Raw genomic sequence first — 24,186 nt, forward strand, 5'->3', positions numbered from 1 at the left:
CCAAATGCTGCTTGGTAGACGGCGACCCCTCAGCGCTCAGGCAGTGTTCCTCCAAGGCGACGGGAAGTCGAGTAGGGGGAGCTTTAAGCGAATATGCTTTTTTGGAAGTAGATGACACGGTTCTTGCATGAAGGGCCATGTGTTGGGACCTAAGTGTAGCACTAGGGCAGGCAGGGCTGGGAGGTACACTCACGTTCCCAGGACATCTCACCGCGCATGACATTTGTCACTGTTGACAAATGGCGGGACCAGGCTTGGCAAGGGTCATGATCTTGCCCGGCAGTCATTCTCCTGGAAACCGTCTAGATCTGGCTCTAACATGACCCTTGTCATTGAGTTTTCTCTTAGTTTTCTTGTCCCTGAGTCTTGTCCAGTTGTTGGCAGTTGTCTGGGGCTGAGAGAACCCTAACCAGCTTAGGTCTGTTTCTCCCGTTCATCTGTTCACTCATCCGCTCTCCCACCAATCCACCTGCCCACCCACCCATCATACGGGGGATTCGTTCGTTCTGGGACCTGGTCTAGATTCCGAGGTCACAAAAATGGACCAGATGTGGTGCCTGCTTTCGAGGATCTCTTGGATACATGCAGGATGCAGAGAAAGAAAGCGATACTGAAGGTCCAGTCTGAAGAGCACTGATGGAGAAAATCCCGGGAGGTACAGGTGTACAGGGGTGGGTTTGGAGGGTGCCGAATCCAGACTTCAAAAAGTACCCTTTCTGTAAAGGACAGGGTTGACTGGATGCCTGTATAATATTTTCTATCACTTTAGTATGAAAATCTGCAAAAAAATACAGCATAGCCGAAAGAATTTGATTTTATTTTACTTTTTTTTTTTGTTTTCTAAATTTATTTCGAGAGAGACCGAGAGAGTGCTGGCGGGGGAGGGGCAGAGAGAGGGGGAGACACAGAAGCCGAAGCGGGCTCCAGGCTCCAAGCTGTCGGTGCAGAGCCCGACGCGGGGCTTGAGCCCACAAATCGTGAGATCATGACCTGAGCTGAAATCCAGAGTCAGATACTTAACTGACTGAGCTATTCAGGTGCCTCAGACTGAAAGAATTTTATAGTAAACGCTCATAGCCACCACGTACGTGCAACCAGTAACATTCCACCAAACGTATTTTAGGAAATACCTCTCCTTCCGTCCATTTATTAATCCGTCTTGTTTTCTTATGTGTTTCATAGTCCATTGCAGATATTTGCATGTAAAGGGCAAACCTAGCTAGCCTCCTGTAGCCCGGGAGTAAACTATGACCTATGTAAGCTTAGAAGGACCCCAGAGTATGAGATGCTGAACCAGAGTTTGTTTTGGACTTTCCTAGAAGTGCTGTTTCTGTTCCCTGGGTATTAGTTCTGCTTAAAACCACGTTTGCTGAGTTACTGAGAAATAGAACTTCCTCTTAACTGCTTGTTTGAGCTTCTGTAAACCTGCTTGGCGTAATCACCCTTCCCCATTCTCGGGCACCGCGTCTTGTTCGAATAGATAGAAGACTAATATCGTAAACCACATGATTCGGCATTCAACTGGCTAGAGTCAACAAGTTATATTTTAAAATTCTTCAGGACTGGGTGATCGGTGCCCGCCTTATATTTTAAAAACCTACAACATTGTGTAATTGGCGCCCACCATGTCCAGCTGCCGCCCTTTGCAACCCAGTTGGTCGATACAGCCTTTGCAAGACATTCCCAAAGCTTGTTCAGGGCCAGACTGCCGGGACCTGTTGTATTTCCCTGTCTGGCCCGGCCGTAATAAACTTGTTTTGATCCTGTTTTTGCTGTCCGGAGTTCATAAGCGATCGCGACCTACAACCCTGCACCCTTCCCCAGTTATTTCAGCCAAGAGATGTGTCTAGTTTTTCTTCTGATGGAAAGCATATGTACAGTGAAATGCACAAATTTTGTGTGCGTTTGCCAAAGTTTGAGAGAGGCATGTATCTGTGTAACTTGAATCTCCCCAAAGATGTAGAAGATTACCACCGCTCAGAATTCCCCCGTTGACCGCTTCCAGTCAAAACTCATCTTCACCCGAACCACTCCTCCTCCATGGATTAGATCTGCCTGTTCTAGAACTTCCTGCAAATGGAGTCCTACCATAAGCGCTCTGTTGTGGAAGGCTTCCTAACGTTTTGCGCTTTGCGTAACGACGTTGCAGCCTCACTTCGTGAGGTTTACCTGTGTTGCTCGCAGCAGTGCTTTCTTCCTTTTGTGGAAAATTTTTGGTCCACTCTATTCATGGATCAGTTTGGTCATCCATTTTCATCGTGCTAGACTCTAGGACTGTTCCTAGCTTTTTATTATTTTTCATGCAGTTGCTGTGAACGTTTGTGTCGTCTGTTTTGGGAAGCATACGGCCTCATTTCTCTTGGGTAAATATTTAGGACTGGCTTGCTGGGTCATAGACTAGGTGTATGTTCGGATTTGTACACAGCAGCCAAAAGGCTTTTTCCAGCACGGTCGTGCCCTTTTGTATTCCTCCCAGAAGCTCCACTCATTTTATATCTTTGCCAACACATTTTTGCTTTCTCTCTTCTGTCGGGTGTTTCGTAGTATTCAGGGCGCCTTCAGTTAGCATTTCCTGATGACTAATACTGATGAGCATTTGTCTCATGTGCTAATGGCCAGTCTTGTATCTTCCTTTGTGAAATTTCTTTTCAAAACATTTTGCTGTTAAAAAAAAAATAGGTTGAGGGGCGCCTGGGTGGCTCAGTCAGTTAACTGTCTGACTTCAGCTCAGGGCATGATCTCACAGTTTGTGAGTTTGAGCCCCGTGTCGGTCTCTGTGCTGACAGCTCAGAGCCTGGAGCCTGCTTCGGATTCTGTATCTCCCTCTCTCTGTCTCTGCCCCTCCCCTGCTCGCGCTGTCTCTCTCTCTCTCAAAAATAAATTAATTAGGGGCGCCTGGGTGGCTCAGTCGGTTAAGCGTCTGACTTCAGCCAGGTCACGATCTCGCGGTCCGTGAGTTCGAGCCCCACGTCAGGCTCTGGGCTGATGGCTCGGAGCCTGGAGCCTGCTTCCGATTCTGTGTCTCCCTCTCTCTCTGCCCCTCCCCCGTTCATGCTCTGTCTCTCTCTGTCCCAAAAATAAATAAAAAACGTTGAAAAAAAAATTAAAAAAAATTAATTAATTAAATTTTATTAAAATTATTTTATTAATATTAATTTTTAATTAATTATTTTAATTAATTAATTAATTAAAATATTAAAATTTTTATTAAAAATAAAAATAATATAATAAGATTTAAAAAATCGTTGAAAAAAAAAGTTGATTGTCTTTTTCCCCACTTCTCCAAGTATCTTTATTGCATGTGGTGTTTTAAGAAAAATTTATGGAGATATAACTGGCATATAACATTGCGTAAGTTCAGGGTGTACATGTTGATTTGATACCTTCATATATTACATTGTGATTACCATCTAGCGTTAGCCAACGCGTCTGCCATGTCACATAATTATCATTTCTTTGTCGTGACGAGAACATTTAAGATCTAGTCTCTTTGCAACTTGTACGTGCATAATATTGTTGACTATAATCACTATGCTGTGCATTAGATCTCCAGAACTTACTCATCTTCTAGTTCAAAGTGTGTACCCTTTAACAACATCTCCTTAATTTCCCTACCCCTAGCCCCTGGCAGCCACCATTGAACTCTGTTTTCTACCAGGTCAGCTGTTTTAGATTCCACGTGATCTCCTCCAGTATTTGTCTTTCTCCCTCTGGCTTATCTCACTAAGCATGATACCCTCAGGGTCCATCCATGTAGTTGCAAATGGTAGGATTTCCTTCTTTCTCAGGGTTGAATAATATTCCATTGTATTCCACATCTCTTTTATCCATTCATCATTGATGGGCATTTAGGTTGTTTCCACATCTCGGCTATTGCAAATAATGCTACAGTAGAAATGGGAGTGCAGATACCTTTGCGACACTAATATTTGACAAAGGAGCCAAGAACACTTAATGGAGAAAGGATAATTTCTTCAAATGGTCTTGGGAAAACTGAATAATCACATGCAGAAAAATTAAATTGGATGCCTATCTTATATAGCTCACACACAAAAATAACTTGAAACAGATTAAAGACTTACGCGTGAGACCTGTTACTGTAAAACTCTCAGAGGAAAACGTAGGGAAGATCACCTTGACACCAGTCTTGGCAACAATATTTTGGGTAGGACACCGAAAGCAAAAGCAACAAAAGCAAAAATCCACAAGTGTGACTACGTCAAACTAAAAAGCTTCTGCATGGCAAAAGAAACAATCAACAAAATGAAAAGGTAGCCTACAGAATGGGAGAATATGTTTGCAAATCATATATCACATAAGGCGTTGATATCCAAAACCTATAAAGGAACTTCTACAACTCATTGACAACAACAACAAAATCCTATTAAAAAATGGGCAGAGGGTGGGGCGACTGGGTGACTCAATCGGTTCAGCGTCCTACTCTTGCTTTTAGCTTGGGTCATGATCTCTCGGTTCGTGGGTTTGAGCTCTGGCAGCATGGACATGCTTGGGATTCTCTCTCCCTCTCTCTGCCCTTTCTCTGCTCATTCTCATTCTCTCTCTCTCTCTCTCTCTCTCAAGATAAATAAATAAGCTTTTTTAAAAAATGGGCAGAGGAACTAAATCATCATTTTTCCAAATAGGACATACAAATGGACAACGGGATCGTGAATAGGTGCTCAACTAATCATGAGGAAAATGGAAATTAAAAGCATAATGAGGTGTTACCTCAGTCATGTTAGAATGGGTTTTGTGGAGAAGACAAGAGGCAACAGGTGTTGGCGAGAATGCGGAGAAGAGAGAACACTTGTACGCTGTCTGTGGGAATATAAATTGGTTCGACCACTATGGGGAACAGTGTGGTGGTTCCTAAAAAAAATTAAACATAGAACTGCTATATAATCGAGCAATCCTATTTCTGGGTAAATATCCAAAGGAGATGAAAACAGGGTATCAAAAGGGATTGATTTCTTTTTATTATTGAGTTGTGGGGATATATATACAGATACCAGTCCTTTATCAGATATGAGACTTTTTTTAAACCAGAATATGGTTTTCCTATTACTTCACTAGCGGTGCATTTTGAGACACAAATTTTAAATTTTGATGAAGTCAGCTTGTTAAGTGTTGTAGTTTATGAGGTTATTACTTTATGTGACTTGCGTAAGAAAACGTGGCTTAAGAAAACATATTTAAGTCATGAAGACATTTTACTGTCTTTATTTTCTAAAAGCTTTATGGCTATAGTTCTATGATTTATCTTGAATTAAACTTTCTGTATGTGCCAGGTAAGTGATGAGGTTCATTTTCTTTGTCGATGGATGTCCGTGTCTTGGAAAGACTTTCCTTTGCTCACTGGATTGCTTTGGTGACCTTGTATAAAATCAGATACCTTGTATAAGTGGGAGGTCTACTTGTAGGCTCTTTATTTTGTTCATTTCACGTATTTGTTGATCCTCACGCAAGTCTTAATTATTGTAGGTTTATAGTGAGTCTTGAAACCAGGTAGCATATATCCTCCAGATTTTTTCTTTTTTTAAGATTGCTTTGAATATTCTAGGTATTTGGATTTTCATAAAAATTTTGAAATTGCTTGTCAATTTCTACAAAAAAAAAACTGGTGGGATTATAATTGGGATTACATTAAATCTAGTATCAATTTGGAAACAATTGACATATTAACAGTGTCAAGGCTTTTAATCCATGAATATGGTATATGTCTTTATTTCTACTTACCACTACTTATTATTAGATAATCTTTACTTTCTTTTAGTAATACTTTGTAATTTTGTGGGCAGGGGCTGCTGTTTTTTGTATTAAAATTATTAAAATTTTCCTGAAATGGTTCATGAGGATTTTTTGGACACAATTTTAATGGGATTGTTTTTAATTTAATTTTTAATTGTTTGCTGCTAGATATAAACATACAATTGATTTTTATATTGTAATCTTCTATCCTGAAATCTTAGTAACTCAATTATTAGTTGTGATAGTTGCTTTGTATTTTTCTGGGGATTTCCTGTGTCAACAATGATGACATCTGCTAAAGAAGTAGTTTTAATACTCCCCCTCCCCAACGTTTTTTTTTTAATCTTTCCCTTATTGTAATGGCTATAACCTTCAGTACATTGACGAGGAGAAGTCATGAATGTGAACATCCTTGCCTTGTTCTTAATGTTAAGGGGTAAGAATCAGAATGTTAAGGGGTAAGAATGTAAGGGTTTATCAGATAAATATCTCTGGAGATATTTATCATATATGGTTGTTGAATTCTGTCAAATGCTTTTTCTGCATCTATTGAAATGATCATATTGTTTTCTCCTTATTTTTTTATTAAGATGAATTGCACTGATTGATTTTCAGATTTTAAACCAATCTCCCATTCCTCAGCTCAATCTCACTTGGGTATGTTTTATCCTTTTACATATTGTTGAATTCAGTTTGCTAATACCTTAGTAGAGAATTTCTAATTTATGTTCAGTTGTTCAAAAGGCATATTAACCTGCAATTTCAGTTTTTTGTAATGTTTTTGTCAGCTTCCTTTAGGATTATACTAGTCTCATAAAATGATTCGGGACATTTTCCTCCTCTATTTTTGAAAGTTTGTGTAAAATTGATGTTACTTCCTTAAATGTTTGGTAGGATTGATGAATGAAGCCATTGGGTTTTGGGGTTTTCTTTGTGGAAAGGCTTTTGACAACAAAATCAATTTCTTTCTTTAAAAAAAATTTTTTTTTAATGTTTATTTATCTTTGAGACAGAGACAGAGCATGAACGGGTAGGGGCAGAGAGAGAGACACACACAGAATCTGAAGCAGGCTCCAGGCTCTGAGCTGTCAGCACAGAGCCTGATGCGGGGCTCAAACTCACGAACCATGAGATCATGACCTGAGCTGAAGTCGGACACTCAACCGACTGAGCCACCCAGGCGCCCCCCAAAATCAACTTCTTTAATAGATATAAAGCTATTCAGATTTTCTGGGTTTTTTTTCCTGATGTGGATTTTGTTAAGCTGAAATATTCAAAGAATTTAGCAACTTTCTCTAAGTTAGCAAATTTGTTGGCATAAAGTAATTTATAATATTTTCGTTATAATCCTTTAAATTTCTATGCCATCTGTAATGGTAATTCCTCTTTTATTTCTAATATTAGTAATTTGTGTCCTTTCTCTTATTCTCTTGATCAGTTTCTATATTCTTAGATTGTTAAGATGGAACTATCAGTTACAGATTTTAGACATTTTAAAAAATATAACTTTTTAGCTATAAATTTCCCTCTAAGTACTACTTTAGCTATATCACACATAATTTGTGTGTGATATGTTTGAAATTTGAAGTACCATATTTTCATTAGTATTTAGTTTATAATATTTCCGAGTTCTGTTGTGATTTCTTTGACCCATGAATTATTTAGATGTGTTTCCTTAATTTCCAAACATTTGGGTTTTTTTCTGAACTTCTTATTTTTCTTGATTCTAATTTACTCCATTGTGGTCTAAGAACATATCTATCTATCTATTTATCTATCTATAGATGGATAGATAGATATGAACATATATATATATGTATCAACATACACATATGTCTAAGAACATAAATATTCACATGTACACATATATATGTTTTTTTAATCCATTTACATTTATTGAGACTCGTTTTATGCCCAGTCTATGACTTATTTTAGAATACACCGTGCCTACTTGAAAAAAAATGTACCTTAAAGTCGCTGGCAGTGATAGTCAATAAATATCAGTTGAAGTGGTTAATGTTGTTCAGTCTTCTGTGTCTTTACTGATTTTTAAAACCTTGTTGTTTTATCTGTTTCTGAGACAGTTGTGTAAAATCTCCGAGTTTCATCGTGGAGATATTTCTGCTTTCTTTAGTTCTGTCGGTTTTGCTTCTTATACTTTGAATGTGTTGTTAGACACACACACGTCTGATTGTTATGTCCTTATGATGAATTGACCCTCTTATCGTTGTGATATGTTCTTCTTGTCTCTGCTAATAGTATCTAGTATTTACTTTGAAGCTTATTTTCTCTGAGATTAATATAGCTGTTCTATCTTATTGGCATTCACTGTTTCCATGACATAAATTTTTTTCCATGCATTTATTTTCAGGTGTAGAATTTAGTCATTCATCACTTACATATTACACCCAGTGCTCATCACAACAAGTGCCTTCCTGAATCCCTATAACCCATGTAGCCCATCCCTCCTGTCTGTGTTTTTATATTTAGCATATAGTTAGGTCTTGCTTTTCTTTAAATCCATTCTGGCAATCTCCATTATTCAGTTGGAGTATTTAGTTCGTTGATAGTAAATGTCATTACTGATATGGTTTGATTTAGGTCTTCCATGATTTTACTTGTTTTCTGCTTCTCTGTTTCTTTTTTCTCATATTGTTTTGGATTAATTGAATATAAAATCCTCATTTAATTTACCTATTGACTTTATAGCTTTACTTTATTATGTTTTAAAATTATTGCTCTAGGGATTATAATATATATCCTTAATTTATTTCAGTCTGCTTAGCATTAATATTTTACACTTCATATAAAATGTAAAAATCTGACAATTATATATAAGTCTACTCACCACCCCAGTCAAACTTTATACTATAGTAACATGTATTATAGTTTCTTAAATTATAAATCTCCAATATAATATTACATCTTTTTGCTTTAAATATAAATATGCATATATATAATATTAAAAACATGGGTAATTTTGGTTTTTTTTAATTAGGAGGAAAATAGTCCTTCATATTTACTTATATCTTTCATGAAAGCATGAATTTTTCTCTAATGTCATTTCCATTCAGCCTGAAGAATTTCCCTTAATATTTAATATGGTGCAAGTCTCCTGTCAATGCATTCTCTATTTCATTTTATCTGAAATGTATTTATTTCATTATCTTTTATGGAGAATATTTCTACCGAATACAGACTATTGGGTTGACAGTTTTTTTCTCATTACGGGAAAGATTTTGTACCATTGTCGCTTGGCCCGCATAGTTTCAGCCGAGAAGTCATAAAACTTTGAATCATTACCATCTGGTATGTTGTGTGTCTCCTTTTAAGATTCTTCTTCAGTCTTTGACTTTCAGCAGTTTGACTAGGATGTGTGCCTAAATGGAAATTCCTGAGGTTTTAAGAAGTAATTTTTCTCTCTTTCTTAGATTTCCTGTATTTTTATTTATTTCGACTGTATTGCCCTTTGCTTTATGCAGCATGGCCACCGTAACTGCTTTAATGTCCTTTATTCTAATTCCAGCATCTTGGTCATCTTAGAAAATATATGGTTCACAAGCAATTAACTTGGTTTGATTCATGTTTGTCTCATAGGAAGGCACACAAATCTCAGTCTGCCCGTTTTTTTCCTTCACTAGACTGCCTACAGCCTGCCCCATACAGCGATCCTTTGGGGTCGGCAGAGATTTGGACAGACCTCACGTGCCGTGTTTGAGGGTCCCTTTCTCTGGATTTCTCAGAAGATGAGTCGTGGCTGAGAGAACTTAGGAGTTTTGCCTGTAATCTCATGGATAGTGGCTGAACTTCCATAACAACAACAGGCGTTTAAAAATCCTACTGAACCTTTACTTTCGGTGGTTTATCATCCTTATGCTGAGCATTTAATGGCTTTACAAAAAAGGAAGCATAGCACGGTGGGCATAGAAGCATATCATTTTTACCTTCACATTATTGACAGTTTGGTCTGGAATTGTCCGTACCCCTTCATGGCACCCTGCCAAATCTGTATGCGTGTGGCCCCATGGTTTCTGAATTGGTCATATCCTGTCGTCATCCTTGAAAGTTTTGTCTACATTTTCTGCCTACACCTGTGCTGCTGTTTAACACCTGCTGGTTTGGTTCTCTGAACCTGTAGTGCAGAGCATAAATGTATTAAAATAATGGTGATCGTGGATCTTTTGGAAAATGCACGCTTTCTAGAGGCTCAGTTTTGAAGTCATTCTTGGGTTGCCTCAGTTTCTTGATGATACCCAAATTCATGCAGAATGTACACAAACATCCAGGACTCAGGATGATGTGGGTTTACTTTCAGGCAATAGAGCCTAGCTTTGTTCTGCTCAAAATACCGAATAATCAGTGCCTTTCATGGTAGACGCAGATGAAGTCTGTGTGACTTGTTAACCTCAATATGGAGGTGGACTGGCGTAGGATAGAGAAAACCACCCTCCTCATATTGAATGGATATTTTGGCTTTGCTCCCTGCCTTTGGCAGCTTCGAGATCTGGCATTAAGAGTTTTCAAGCAAGACGTTTCATTGTTGAACTATGTCAATAGCCTTGGTTATCAGGAGAGAGCACATGTGAATGCACAGAAATCTCATTTTACTTTCATGCTGGGAGGAGTTGTGCTTCTTCCGTGCGGTACCAAAGTAAACAGCTGTGGCTGGTCCATTGATTTTAGTGAGAATTTACAGAGATTTCTAAAAAATAATAATCCTTCTGTGACTGAATTCTTGGACAGGGATGGTGCAACAGATTAATTTCTATGTACCCAGTGGAAACACTTTAGGTTTAGGGTCATGCTGACTCTGATATGTATTAGTTGTGGGTCCTGGAGACTGGAAACACTCTGAAGCTTTGTTTTCTCATCTGTAAGATGGAAGGAGAACAGAGAACCATAGAGAACTGTAGGGGCTGGAGTTTCTGACCGTCCAGTGTGCTTTTCAGCCCCCTCTGTTGCCATCCTAACATCCCCTTCTCTAAATGAGAACACCTGCCCACTCCACGTGCAGCCAGGGCACCCCGCTCACCGTCCGAGAGGGGCACGTGATGTGGCTGTGCCATCCACACGGACCATCTTCAGCTAGACCAGTGCTTGCTCTGAGGAGTAGCCTTGGGACCAGAGACCAACCATTCGTAACCGTGGAATCAGCGATGAAAGGCTTGTGCTTTGCCCCTTGTGAATGACGTGATGTAAGAAAACACGTCTGTGTTCGCTGGTGGTTGGTGGAGGCGAAAATCTATCTGCAGAAGGAAAGAATGAGGGCTGCAGACAACGAAACAGATACAAGAGGTGGGTGGAGAAGAGAGGGTCCTCCTTGGGTAGGGTCCAGACTAGAGTGAGCAAGCGAGGCACCTGGGTACAACGTTCAAGGAGGCATTGCCCCCAGGGCCCTGCAAGTGCAGGTGCTTACTTGCGTCCCATACTTGGTGCTCTAGGCTCCTTGCTTTCCTTGCCCTCGGTGGCCCTGCTGGTGACCGTCTGAGCTTGAGTCCTTCCAGTAGCTCATATTGAAGTGCAAGCAGGTTATCGGGAGGTGAACCCTAAAAAAGACCTATAGGAGAAGGGGAGTGAGACATGGAAAGAAAGGCAGCCAATGATGAGTGTGGGATGAAGCCACTTAACTGCTCGGCACCTGGACTCACCTCCCCAGGGGACCACCGGGAGACAACACAGAGTGTGCCCTGGGGGCAGCCGAACGTAGGGAAGGTAATGTTTTTTTTTTATGCACCGTTCCTCCTTCTTCCTTGGTGGAGGGCTGCTCCGAGAAGCATTACGCCTCCTGCACTTCTGGCTTGTCCCATTCAGAGCAGAAGCCCCCCCTTCCCCCCACCCCCGGAAGAGTCATAGATGCTCACAGTGAGCAGCCTGGAGGGTGTGAAGGCAAATGAGAGGGGACACGGACAGACGCTGTCTTCTGGACTCTCCACTGTCCCGACCAGCTACCAAGACTGGCATCCTGTTTCGTTTACTTGAGATCATGTTGGGTTCCCAGCGTTTGCCACCTGCAGAGTCCAGGCTGGTCAGAAACTTGGAGTCATTGTCCTGGGAACCGGACACCTGCTATCATCCTGTTCCCCCAAAGGCCAAGTGCGCTGGGCATTATTGTCTCTCCCCTTTACATATGGGATGAATCGGAAGCCTGGAGAGGATACCACGGCAATACACAGCCTGTCTTGTTTCCACACGTCCCTCCCCAACACTGAAGTTGGATTGAAACCTGCTTGCCTCACATGCACACCAGCAGGAAACCATGGCGGTCGAGAGGGGAGTCCCCATCAGTGTCCAGCAACAATGATGTTTTGTTTTGGAAGCAACAGAGCGTAGAAGAAGGAGTGAGCGAGGTGGAGAAGTCTGGGCCTTGCTACTTCTGGCCATGTGAACTTGGACCCGTCACATAGCTTCTGCAAACCTCTGTTTGCCCCAGGATGTCCAGAGCGTTCTTAAAGGTTTCATGTGAAAATAAGTGACAGAGACCGTGCAGCCCCAGCACCGTGCCTGGCACGTGGTTGGCATTTTCAAATGACTTTTGTGTCTTCTCGAAGCCAGCATACCTGGAATTTTCCTGTGTGACCTGGTGGGTTCTGGAAAGCTTGGGCAGCCACCTGGAGGGACATGTCGGGGAGAAGACCTGGTTTTCCTAGCTGTGCCTGGTCATCGCACACCACATCTGCCTTCACCATCAGACTGAGATTCCTGAGAAGTTGGGGCTGGTGGTATTCATTGCCCCGAGCTGTCAGCACCTGGCTCAGTGCTCGGCAAGCGGTAAGGACCTGATAAATGCTGCCTAGTGAATGGATGAGAGAGAGAAGAGAGAGCCTGTCCACATGGCAACTGGCAGGGTGTGAAGCATGAACCCGATCCTGTGGTCACTGCTCCAAACGTCCAGCAGCTGCCCTTCCGCTCAGAATGCACAACCAGTCTTTCCACACCAGCCCGCAAGGCCCCACAGTCTGGCTCATGCCTATTTTTCTGACACCCCTCTCTACCCCTTCCATCTTCTTGCTCATTGCACTCAGCCCTTCTTCCCTTCTTCTTGTCTCCGGAGCTCGCTGAGCTTAACTCTAACTCAGCATCTGTACGCTTGCTGTCCCCTCGGCCTAATTGCGCTCCACGGGTCTCTGCAAACCTCACTTATACCATACAGGTCTCTGCCTAAGTGTGTCCTCCCTTGGGGTCTTCCCTGAGCACCCACCGTACTTGACCACCCACCCCTGAGTTTTCCATAACCTTTACCTGTGTCCCATATCCTTTACCTGTTCCAGTCCCTTTGCTTCCGAGCACCTGTTGCTACCTGGGACTCCATTGTGTATTTATTCATGTGTCCTCTTGGTTATTGGTCTCGTGCACGAGAACATAAGCTCTGTGAGGGCAGCAGCGTTTTCCTCAGTTCACTCTTGTGTCCCCCAGCACCTTCTAAACAGTATATATACACATACATATGTTCACGTATACACATGCATGCCTAATGCATAGACATACTATGCACACCCACTAAACAGTATGTATGGATACGTATGCACAGGCACTGAGCAGTGTATATATGCACACACATAAATGTACATGTGTGTATATATATATATATATATATACACACAGATACCAGTAAGCAGCATATATGAACACATTTGCACGTATAAGTGCGTATATACACGTCTATAAATACATATGCATATATACACATGCGGCATATATATGCACACACATGTATGGACATGGATAGATATACACACACACCCAGTAAGCAGTATGTGTACACACAGGTGCATATACAGACACATATACACACATCTGTAGATACATATGCTTATATATACACACAGTATATATATATACACACAGACATAAAGTATGTGAATATATACACACATATACAGATATATACCCTTTAAGCAGTAATATATACTGCTTGACGTGTATAGATATGTGTGTATATACATATATGTATGTGTGTATGTATATACTATACATATATATATACTGCTGTATGTTGTACGTTTTAATATTGTATATGTATACTGATATATATACTATAATACTTAATATATATACTAATATGTTTAATATAATTAATATATATTTATTATTATATTATATATAATTTTATATATTATAGTTATATCTTTTAGACATATATAGGACATATAAAAATATATATAATTTTAATACTATATATAGTATTAAAATGTACAACATACACCAGTATATATATATGTATATACATACGCGTCTGTATGTATGTGTATACTATACACGTATACGCCTCAAGCAGTGTATACACATATATACCCACATATATCCATAAACATATACACACACCCACCAAGCAGTGTGTATATGCCTATACACGTAGGTGTATACATCTATACCTATATGTTGTGTATATGATACACACATATGCATGAATACATATAAGTGAATGAGGAACTTGGCAATTAGCCAGACGACCGATGAGGTTGGCTGACTGTTTATCTGCTTGTCTCTGGGTTGGGGTCCTCGGATGTGTCTCTGTCCCCCCGGCTGCAGATCTGCGTCTCACGTCTGGCCCTCCGGCTGCGTCGGGTCCCCTGCAGCCTCGCTCCCTGCCCTCCACATGCTCCCCTGACGCCTCAGTGGTGGAGGGAGCACAGGCTCTCTTCTGCAGCAGCATAGAGCATCCGGAAGCGTGTCGAGAGAGAGGGTGAAGTGTTCCGCTGTGAGTTCACTTCGAAGTCAGTGGGGCTTAGTTGTTTTCAAGGAAGGAAGAGGAACCTTTGGCAGACCCTTCTGAGAAGTTTGCTTCAAAAGTGTCTTTCTCGGGTTGGCCATTGGGCCCTCGGCTTGAAGAACCGCAGGGTTGAAGCAAAATAAACAGGAGTTGATTAAAATTCACGGAGTAGCCAGAGGCAGTCTGTGCATAAAATAGCAGAAGGTGGCACCGAGTTATATGATAATAGCTCTCTGTGTCCCTCAAAGGAAGGTTCTGGAGAAGACCGGGCAGGAGAGGCCCATGATGAGTCCAGACTCCGCCCTGCCTTACTGTGCAACACTGATCCTTTCCATACCCAAGCACGTTATTAGTTGTCTCCTTCCACATTCCACACTTTCATCTACGTGTACATTCGTGGTGTAAAAAAAAATATATATCCGCTTGTTACCAGACTAACCCCTTTAGTGACCAGACTGCAATAAATCCGTGCAGGAATTAAACAGATGAGATTTTCTGTATGTAAACTTGAACGTGTAGAAACATCTGCCTTAGGTTTTTTTTGTTTGTTTTGTTTTGTTTTTTTAGTGTTTTAGATTTTTGTTTTTTTAAATCTTTTAAGGTTGCTGGGCCTCCAATATAATGGTAGCACACACAGCAGGAATCCAACGGTAAATGTTTACGGTAACTGCTCTGTCCTGGCGTTATGCCACTTGTTTGTGATGGTTCGCTGAACAAGCTGGACAAAGACTAACACGCAAACATGAAACAAACACGGTGAGGTGGTGACGATAGTTGTTCTGCGGAAAATGCACAGCGCAGCAACCCGGGGCGGGGGCGGGGGCGGGGGGTGAGACTGCTTTCCTGGGAGGAGAGGACAACAGGGAGGGGTGCTCTGAGAAGGAGACATTTAAGCCAAGACCTGCCGAGAGGAAAACAGACCATGTGAAGATCTGGGGGAAGGAACGTCGTAGACAAAAGGGACAGCAGAATGCAAAGGCCCTGTGGCAGGGACAGCGGGCAGTGGGGCAGGTAACAGCAGATGTGTGTAAGATGCCCAGCCAGCACCGTGGCTGCCTCCATGAGGACTCGGAGTATATGGTTGCTCTCTTTAGGAAAATGCACAAGTTAATCAATTTACAGCACAAGGGGGTTAGAGAGATATGACTCCAGGGTCTGACAGAGCTGAGTTGGAATTCCGGCTGAAGCAGGTGACTCTGGGCAAGCTGCCTGACTTCCTGCGCCCGTGAGCTGTCCCTCTTATGTAAGAGTCATTTTTAGAATTCTTAAACACGATGCTTTTACTAGAAGCCTTTATTGTTTGTGCCGACATCTTTTATAAAAGATGGAATCCATTTCTTTTTAATGAAATATTTAGTCATTTCATATTAATTAGGTCGTGTTTGGCTTGAAGCACACGTTGGGGGAATTTGCCGGCTCCTGGGGATCGCTTTATTAAGAGCTGAATATCGCAGGAAATGCAGGCTCACTCGTGAATGGCTTTCAAGCATCGAGCAGAGCAAATGATCCATGACTGGCCCATCAGACAGCCTTCCCAGCTATCGTGCACTTGCTCATATCTTCCCATAAGGACGTCTCATTCCGTCCTCTGGACGAGCGTTTTCCGGCCTTCTTCGTCCATGGAGTGGTTCCAAACTTGCTTCACCCGAAAGGCCACGTTTCCAGCAGTAAGGGTGTCCTGGGGCACTGGTTCCCATGACTTTTTTTGGCATTTCCTGACACTGTGGTCTCCCCTGTCACTCGTGGCGGGGGAGGAGGGGATCAGCGAATATATAAGCAGTGACGTTCATTTATTTACAAAACACAGGATCCGCTCTTGGAATTGCCTCCAAAGCCGCCGCCGCCTGCTGTCAGAAAGACTCCCCTCCTCCCCAAAGCCAGGTTTTCCACGTGACTTGCTCGTTCTGTCCCTCATTCAGCTGGTCGCAATTGTATCCCCAGGATCCACTTTTGAGTTTTACCTTCAGGAGCACCTTCACCGGAGGATCCAGAATAATGTTGGACCACATACCCGGGCACCATGGCCCGGCCCGGCTGACACATAAAGTTCCCCATCATAACAATTGTGAAATTGTTCCCGAGGCCCTTCTTGGACCACTTCTGCCCATCCTCCCGGCATTCTCTGCTTTTACCCTCAGAACACATATGAATGACGATCCTCATCACATTAGTACATCATGTAGAAAGCGATTACCATGCAGCCTTCATAACCACTCCGTAAGGTAAGTACACTCCTGTCCCCATTTTGCAGACAAGCAAGTTGAGGAAGTTGCTGTCATATGCTAACGTGCGCCGTGACACGTGCGGTTTCTTTATACCCCCAGAGGGGTTGTGGTGATACAGTTCCTCCTCTCTCCCTCACTATCCTCCATTCTCATGAAGCCAGCCCTTGATGGCTGAGACACAGCCTCTTCCAGAATGCCTTTCCCCAGTCCCATAACCTGGTTAGGATCCCTCTTCTGGGTCTCTTTGCCTCATAACCTCCCCCACATCACTGCCTTTTCCTAAATAGTCATTATCTATCCATTTAGTCCTTCATCGGGCCACCCATATCAACCAAGTGCCTGCCGTGTGCTGGGCACCGTCTGGCCATGAAGACAGAGCCGTGAACAAAAGAGAGAAAAGTCCCCGTTAGCCTGGGGTTTATGACACAGGAGTGGGGACTGACCATGGATAAACCAATAAACCAAGATGCTTGTTCAGCGACAGGAGCCGGGCAGGTGGTAGAGGAAATGGGGACTGAGGAGGGGTCTGCTCTGTCACAGAGAGAGGTCTGGGATGCCTGCCTGATAAAATGAGTCGTGAGCAGAGCCTGGGGGAGGTGAGGGCCCAAGACTGGGATCTGCAGGGGAAGAGTGTGGCCCATCCAGGAAGGGCAGGGAGGCCGGGCAGGGAGTAGAGTCACAGACGTGCTTGGAGAGAAGGTGGGGCTAGGCCACGGAGGGCCCAGTGGCTAATGGTGAGTGACTTTGGCTGTTGTTGTTGAATGTTGTCTCCTGGTCCCGTTTAACCTCGAGTTTGTGGAGGGTGCCACATCTTCATAGCTGGCATGGTACCAGGCCCATGGCAGGCATTTAATAACTGTTATTCATCCAGATGAGTATTTTTCTTGAGGCCAACTTTTGGTTACTCCAGTGAGGCCGCCATTGGTGAGACGCCACATGGGCCTCCTGTGCTGTGAAAAATGTCCGCATCGTTTGTATAGTAGATGGGAATGTTCTCAGCAGCAAGAAACAGAAAATCTGCCTTCTGAAGGTGCTGTTTTTGTGTGTGTTTTTTTCTCACATAACAAGAAATCTGAAGGTAGGTGACCCCATGATAACAGGGTTGGCATCTCTGAGATGCCCTTGGCCTCATGATCACAAAGGGCTGCTGCAGCCCCAGACATTACGTACGTGTTCAAGGTAGGAAGGACAAGAAAAGTGGTGAAGGACAAGAAATTGGGACCGTCTGTAGCTATTTCCTGTTATCCCCAAAGCAAGACATCCTAGAAGCCTCCAGCAGACTAATAATATCTAGTTGGCCAGAACTATGGCATCCACTGGCTGTGAGTGTTTATGGATCACACTGCCTCCTTGAAGAAAATTGTTGTCCTATTATAGAGGAAGAAGGGGGAGGATGCGTATTGTGTCGTTCGCCATCATTGTCTGCCAAAGATCGTCTTCTTGTCACGTTCGGTATCTAAACAATGGAATCCAGCATGATCACTGTCTTTAGTGAATGTATTTCATCCTGATTTTTTTTTTCTTGCGTTTCCCCAAATTGGTTGTTTCCCAGAGTGTTGCTTCTGCGAGCATAGCCAGTGTGCTTTAATGCACCGTATAGCAATTTATTAACTCCACGGCGTTTACTAAGCACGGTTTAGCTGGGGGTGGGTGGGCACATAGAGATTAGCCGAGTCTGGCCGGGGACTGAGGTGGGGGGGCGGCTTCAGGGTGGCTCACGGAAGGGCAGTGCCAGCCTTTGTACCCGCACAGCTCAGAGTTCCCAGCTCGGCTCGGATCTCTGATTCTGGAGTCACCTGAACGCCAGAGGCTGGCTTGCCTGAGCTGTAAAGGTAGAGGTTAGAGTTGCTGACCACCAAGGTCACTGACGATGCAGCCAGACAGGGACTTTCCTGGAGTCCAGCAAGGGGATTCTCCACCAGCCTGTACCTCAGACTTTCCGGGGGAGCTTTTTAAACACCACAAAATCCCAGGACCCTCCCAGACCTCTGGGTTTGCTGCAGAACCCACGTCGCCAGCACTCTGAATGGGAAGTCGGGCTGCGGACCCCCAAGCCGGGGCTGTGGAGGTTTCCAGTACGCATCGGCCCCCTTCACCCCCGGATGGAGATGGTCTGCCTGACATGCGCCTTTCTTCCAGCAAGTCCCCTGAGATCCAGTCTAGCCTGCATGTGTTTATTTGTCTCGATAAATTGTGATTCACAGCGATAACATCAGTTCCTAATCAAATTAGAATAATGAGGAATGTTAATTGGGTGCTTGCCTTTTGGCAGCTTGGGTGGCTTCGGCCAGATTGCTCACTCTCTGCCTCATCAGCTGTCATTTCTCCTGGAAAGGGTTCTGCGCCGCCCTGAGAAGGAGCACTGGTGCCACTGGGGACCCACCTCTTCTATTTTGAAGTTGGAGGTTCTTGGACCCTGGCAGTCACATGGTGGAGAGGAGCGCCCACCTCTCCTCTGGAGCACCTGCCATGAGCTCATGAGGCTGAAATGCTGGATTCAATAGATTCCCACCCTCCCCCCCCATCACGTGGTTGCCATGGGATTCGGAGCTGGGAGGAACAGAAGCCCCTTGTCTTACACTGCAAATGCAGTGGCACAAGAAAGCCAACCTGCTTGCGGCCACATGGGGCGGGGTGGACACAGTGGTAAATGAAATCCAGCTCCCTTGTGGACTCTAACTCCGGCCTGGAGGTCAGGGCCAGGGAGGCCTTCAGATCAGGAGGTGGTGATGCCTGCAGGGACTGAGGCGATGGAGGGCTTGGCTTGCAGGAGAGGATTCTAAGCACAGGGAATACAGTATGCTCCTGCTGGGAGTAGAGGGCCAAGATGACAAGTTCACATGTCCGAGCCCCTGAGAATTTAGGGTTGGATAGGGAACCGGGCAGCGTGGCCCATGCCTTCATGATGCCTGGGTTCTGACTATCAGACAGTGAACACGGATTTATAGTCCCCTGTATGGGGGCACCTGGGCAGCTCATTGGGTTAAGTGTCTGACTTCAGCTCAGGTCATGATCTCACAGTCTATGAGATCGAGCCCCACGTGGGGCTCTGTGCTGACAGTTAGGAGCCTGGAGCCTGCTTCGGATTCTGTGTCTCCCTCTGTCTCCACCCATCCCCCACTCTCTCTCTCTCTCTCTCTCTCACTCTCTCACTCACTCAAAACTAAATAAACATTAAGAAAAAGAGTTTCCAGGGTGCCCGGGTGGTTCAGTCAGTTAAGCTTCTGACTTTGGCTCAGGTCATGATCCCACATTTCGTGGGTTTGAGCCCCGCGTCGGGCTCTGTGCTGATAGCTCGGAGCCTGGAGCCTGCTTCAGGTTCTGTGGCTCCCTCTCTCTGCACCTTCCCCCCACTCCCTCCACTCGCATTCTGTCTCTGTTTCTTTCAAGAATAAATACACATATGTATCTCTATCTCTGTCTCTGTCTCTGTCTCTATCTCTATCTCTCCTGTTTGAAGGACCACAGGATTCATAATCCCGTGTAGGACTCAGCACAGGGTTCGTAATCCAGGGTGTGGGGCCACATGTGATTCCTAATCCAGTATATGAAGAAGCAGCACAGGATTTATAAACCAGCGTGTCAAGTAGCTTGATAAAAATAGGGACTTCGGGAGCCCATTGGGAAGAGTGCTAAATACAGTCTTTAAGGATAAAAGGAAGCTTCCTAAAGAAAGCAATGAATGGGCAGAGTTAGCAGGGGAGACGGTAGGGGAGGAGGCAAGAAGGATAAGAAGATGGCAGCTGGGGTGGAGGCCTTCTTCGAAGAAATTCTAAAGGGTTTGGATCAGTTGGGTGGTGTGTGTATTTGTGTGTGTCACACGTCAGGGGTCACGTAGGCAGGGAGGGCTAGGAATGCCAAGATACAGACCTTGAGAATCTCCCGAAGGCGAAAGAAAGCCCTTGAAGGGCTTTGAGTCCCATTTTTCAGAAGCCTCCACTAGGCAGAAGGACGTCTGCAGAGATCAGAGCAGAGGTGGGACCGACCGGTTAGGAAGCTGTTACGGTGAAATTTTCCTGTCTGAAATGTCACGCGTTAAACTCCGAACAGCAGGAATGGCTCTGGTCACAGGGACTCATGTACAGAGGACGCAGGCCTCGGGGTTGGGCTGGAATGTGGGGCGCTGGGAAGCACAGACTTGGGGAGCTGAGTGCACTCGGCCCCTCGTCTTTCTCCAGGGCTCAGGGTTGGATTCCAGGCGTCAGTCTGTCCGTCACCCACCAGCCCACATTTACCGGGCGCCTGCGTGGACCACACGCTCTGCTGGGCTCCTTGGGGAGCTGCCCGGAGACCTGGTGCGGTCAGTCCTGATGCCCACGGGCGGGAGAGTGAGGATCACAGGGGTGCTTGGCCGAGTCGCTCAGCCACAGGTGGATGGCCGTGAGGGACATGTACAGACCGTTTCGTGTCCTCTGGTTGCCATAACAAAGAACCACGGGCTGGGTAGCTTAGAACAAAAGTGGATCTCACTGTTCGAGGGCTCAAGGGAGGGTCCGTCGTGTGCCTCTCTCCTAGGGGGGAGTCAGCAGACCTGTGTGTCCCTTGGCTTGTTCACATGTCACCTCCCCAAGCTCTGCCCGCACGGGCACATCGCCCTCTCCTCTGTGCCTTCTCCCTTCTCTTCTCTTACCGTGAAGACACCGGTCAGATTCAGAGCCCGTCCCGATCCAAGGAGATTAATTATCTCTGCAAAGACTCCTTTAGCCACATAAGGTCCCATTCCCAGGCCCTGGGGGTGAGGACACAGCCTCTTGGTGTGGACATCTCTTGTCCAGAATAGCTGCTCAACCGGTAAGTGAGCTGGTTCTTCCCTTCCTCTTTGGTCTTGTGGATTCCAGCCCCTGTGTCTCCTCACCTGCCTGAGAGAAAGCCTGGGGGCTGTCCCCAAGTGTCCCCACTTCCTTGGCTCTGCCGCGGGAAGGGCTCCGCTCAGCCACCACAGCCGGAGGAGGAAATGTTGCCTCGACCTGCCCGGACCTCCCACCGGCACCCCTGCCCTTCCTTCGGGTGAATCCCCTCTGGTGGTTTTGGTGAAGGCCTGGTGGTCATAATAACAGCTGCCATTTGTGGAGCGTCTCTGTCCCAGGAGCATTATTTGCTACAATGCCGTAAAGAAGTAAAGAACGCTAATCTCGTTCAGCACCTGTGCCGTGCGGCACCACACTGCGCCCTTCAGACACATCCCCTCCCGTGTCCTCGCAGCAGGTCCTGGAGGTCCCATTTTACTGATGAGAAGACTGAGGCTCAGGGAGGGTGGGCAACTTACCCACGGTCACACGGCAAAGAGCTGGAATATAAGCCCCAGAGCCCAGACTCTCTGCGTGTCTGTGACTTCCCAGCAGATGTTCGTCTCTACCCGGTGCATGAGCCTTGCCTTACGTCTCTCGTTTCAGCCTCGATGTCCGGGTTGGGGCGATTCAGTTGTTGTGATCAGCCTGGCTTGGCCAAGGAGGAGGTGAGGCCAGAGATAGGTGGGTGGTCCCACTCGCAGTCAGCAAAGAGGGCTGGGAGCAGAGCCCAGCTCTCCTGGTCCTGGGTCCAGCCTCCTGAGCGCAATAGACTGCTTCTATGAGGTCTTAGAAAGTAGATCCAAGTCCTCAGTTTACCTAGGAGGGAGTCAAGGCACAGCCACGCTCAAGTATTCATCAGCGCTGAGCCGACAGGGCCTCCTCCCTCGACCCCCCCTTCGTTTGCTTGCGAAACCGAACTTCCAAGCTGTCCCCAGCCTCCTGTGCCGGCCACCCTTCTCTGTCTTGTTCTGGAAAGTCACAGTTGCAAGCTCCGTCCAGAGCCCCGGGTCTCTTTGAAGGCTGGGGCTCTAACTCCACTTGGAAGAGACTTCTCCAGTCCCTCCCCTGTCCCTGTGTCGGAGCGGTGGTGAGAGCCATGCTTCCCCTGCCCAGGAGGTGACGGCCCTCTCTTGGCACCTTTGCCCTCTGTAACTGAGGAGGGTCACGGAGGTCTTTATCTGCCTGGCCACGGAACCGGGCCCTTGCACCGACTCGAGCTAACCACAGCCTAAGCTTCCTCAGCTGACGCACACGGCTGGACTTGGGGGCTCCCAGCAGCGCCTGCCGAATGTCTCTTGGGAGACGTCACCGGAGGAGTAAGTGATGGGAACCGCTGTCCGCTGTGTGTCTGCCTGCACGTGTGGGCCGCGGGGACTTGTGTCCAGGGTTCTGGAAGTTCTCTGCTAGGATGCCCGCAAAGCCGGGGGGCCCTGTGGTGCTTTTGTATGGCACACCCTTGCCTCCTGGTGTTTTATAGTTTCAAGTTCACCGGAAAGGAGCTTCCGTGGGCCTTCAACCTCACGCCACTGACTTTAGTGCCTGGAAGTCATCCTGGTGGAGGGTGCGTGAAATGTGCTATTTAAGACATTAAGATTCGGGACATTCATCACCATCTGATATGCCGGGCACTCCTCCTTCCTGGGTCTCGTTTAGTTGCGTGTAGTTTCCCTCCTCCGGTGGCCCAGGGTGGGCTTGGCGAACTCAGTTCGTACGGAGGCCGAGACCGGGGCTCAGAGAGGCGGAACCGAAGCGTGAGTTGGAGTCCAGGCTTTCCCCACTGTCTTGTGTCTGCTCAGACAGATTCGCGGCATGGCAGAGCTGAAAGGAGTCCGCTTTCCGGCAACGTGGCGTGCCAGAGAAACCCCCGGGCTCCCGAGCCGGGTGCCCAGGCCTTCTGTCTCGAGTGCCCTGTCCTTGGGGAGGAGGCATGCTGGTGAGGAGTGCCGGCTGGGGAGGCGGAGTCTGGGTTTGAGTTGCAGCCGCGAGGAGGTCAACAAGCCTTCCTTTATCTGACAAATGACGATCATCACGGGAGCTACCCGTACTGGGTTGAATAGTATCCCCCCAAATTCGGGTCCTCCTGTATACCCCTCCGTTACCCTATAAGCCTCTTCCTTTTCCATCGTTCCATCTGTTGGTGCTCGCCCTCTGGCACTAACTCCTCCGGGGAGCCCTCCCTGATGGCCTGTTCTCCCACTAGCCCCCCGCTCCCCCCGGTAAGGGGTCACTCCAGAGTCAGACTGTCTGGCTTTGACTGTCCGTCCTGACACTTAGGGGCTCGTTGGACGCTGGGTGTCCTCATCAGTGCCCTCGGGGCACTCCATCCCGCTCGAGGGAAGTTGGAGGCTTTACTGGAGAGGCCCTCGAGCAGATTACCAGGGAGAGCGTTTGCCCAGCGTCCGGCCTGCAGTCCAGCGCTCGGCATGCGGGAGCTGCCGTCACTGTGTCACGCTCCACCGCCGCTCCCCCAGTGCCCACGCACCTTAGATTGGGGGGCGCCAGGAGCAGCCACCGAGGCTCTTGAGTCCGGGGCACCGGAGAGGTGACAGCAGCACGGGGCAGGTGGGTTGGGAGGTGAGTCAGGGGAGGAAAGGCAGCAAACTGCCTTTGACATTCCATCGAGCTAGGTGCCCCGTGGGCCAGCTCTCCCTCCGACTCCGGGAGCCTCAGACGTCCCCCACGGGACGGGCAAGGGGCCTGGGGCAGGGATGCT

General features: G+C 46.1%; 1 protein-coding gene across 14 annotated transcripts in view; it reads left to right on the plus strand.

Moving 5' to 3' along the window:
- STK32B (serine/threonine kinase 32B) overlaps window positions 1-24,186 on the plus strand; it is a 400,190-nt gene that overhangs the window by 99,088 nt on the left and 276,916 nt on the right. The window lies entirely within an intron of this gene.

The sequence above is a fragment of the Panthera tigris genome, chromosome B1 (assembly GCF_018350195.1).
Source record: "Panthera tigris isolate Pti1 chromosome B1, P.tigris_Pti1_mat1.1, whole genome shotgun sequence".
NCBI classification, from domain to species: domain Eukaryota; kingdom Metazoa; phylum Chordata; class Mammalia; order Carnivora; family Felidae; genus Panthera; species Panthera tigris.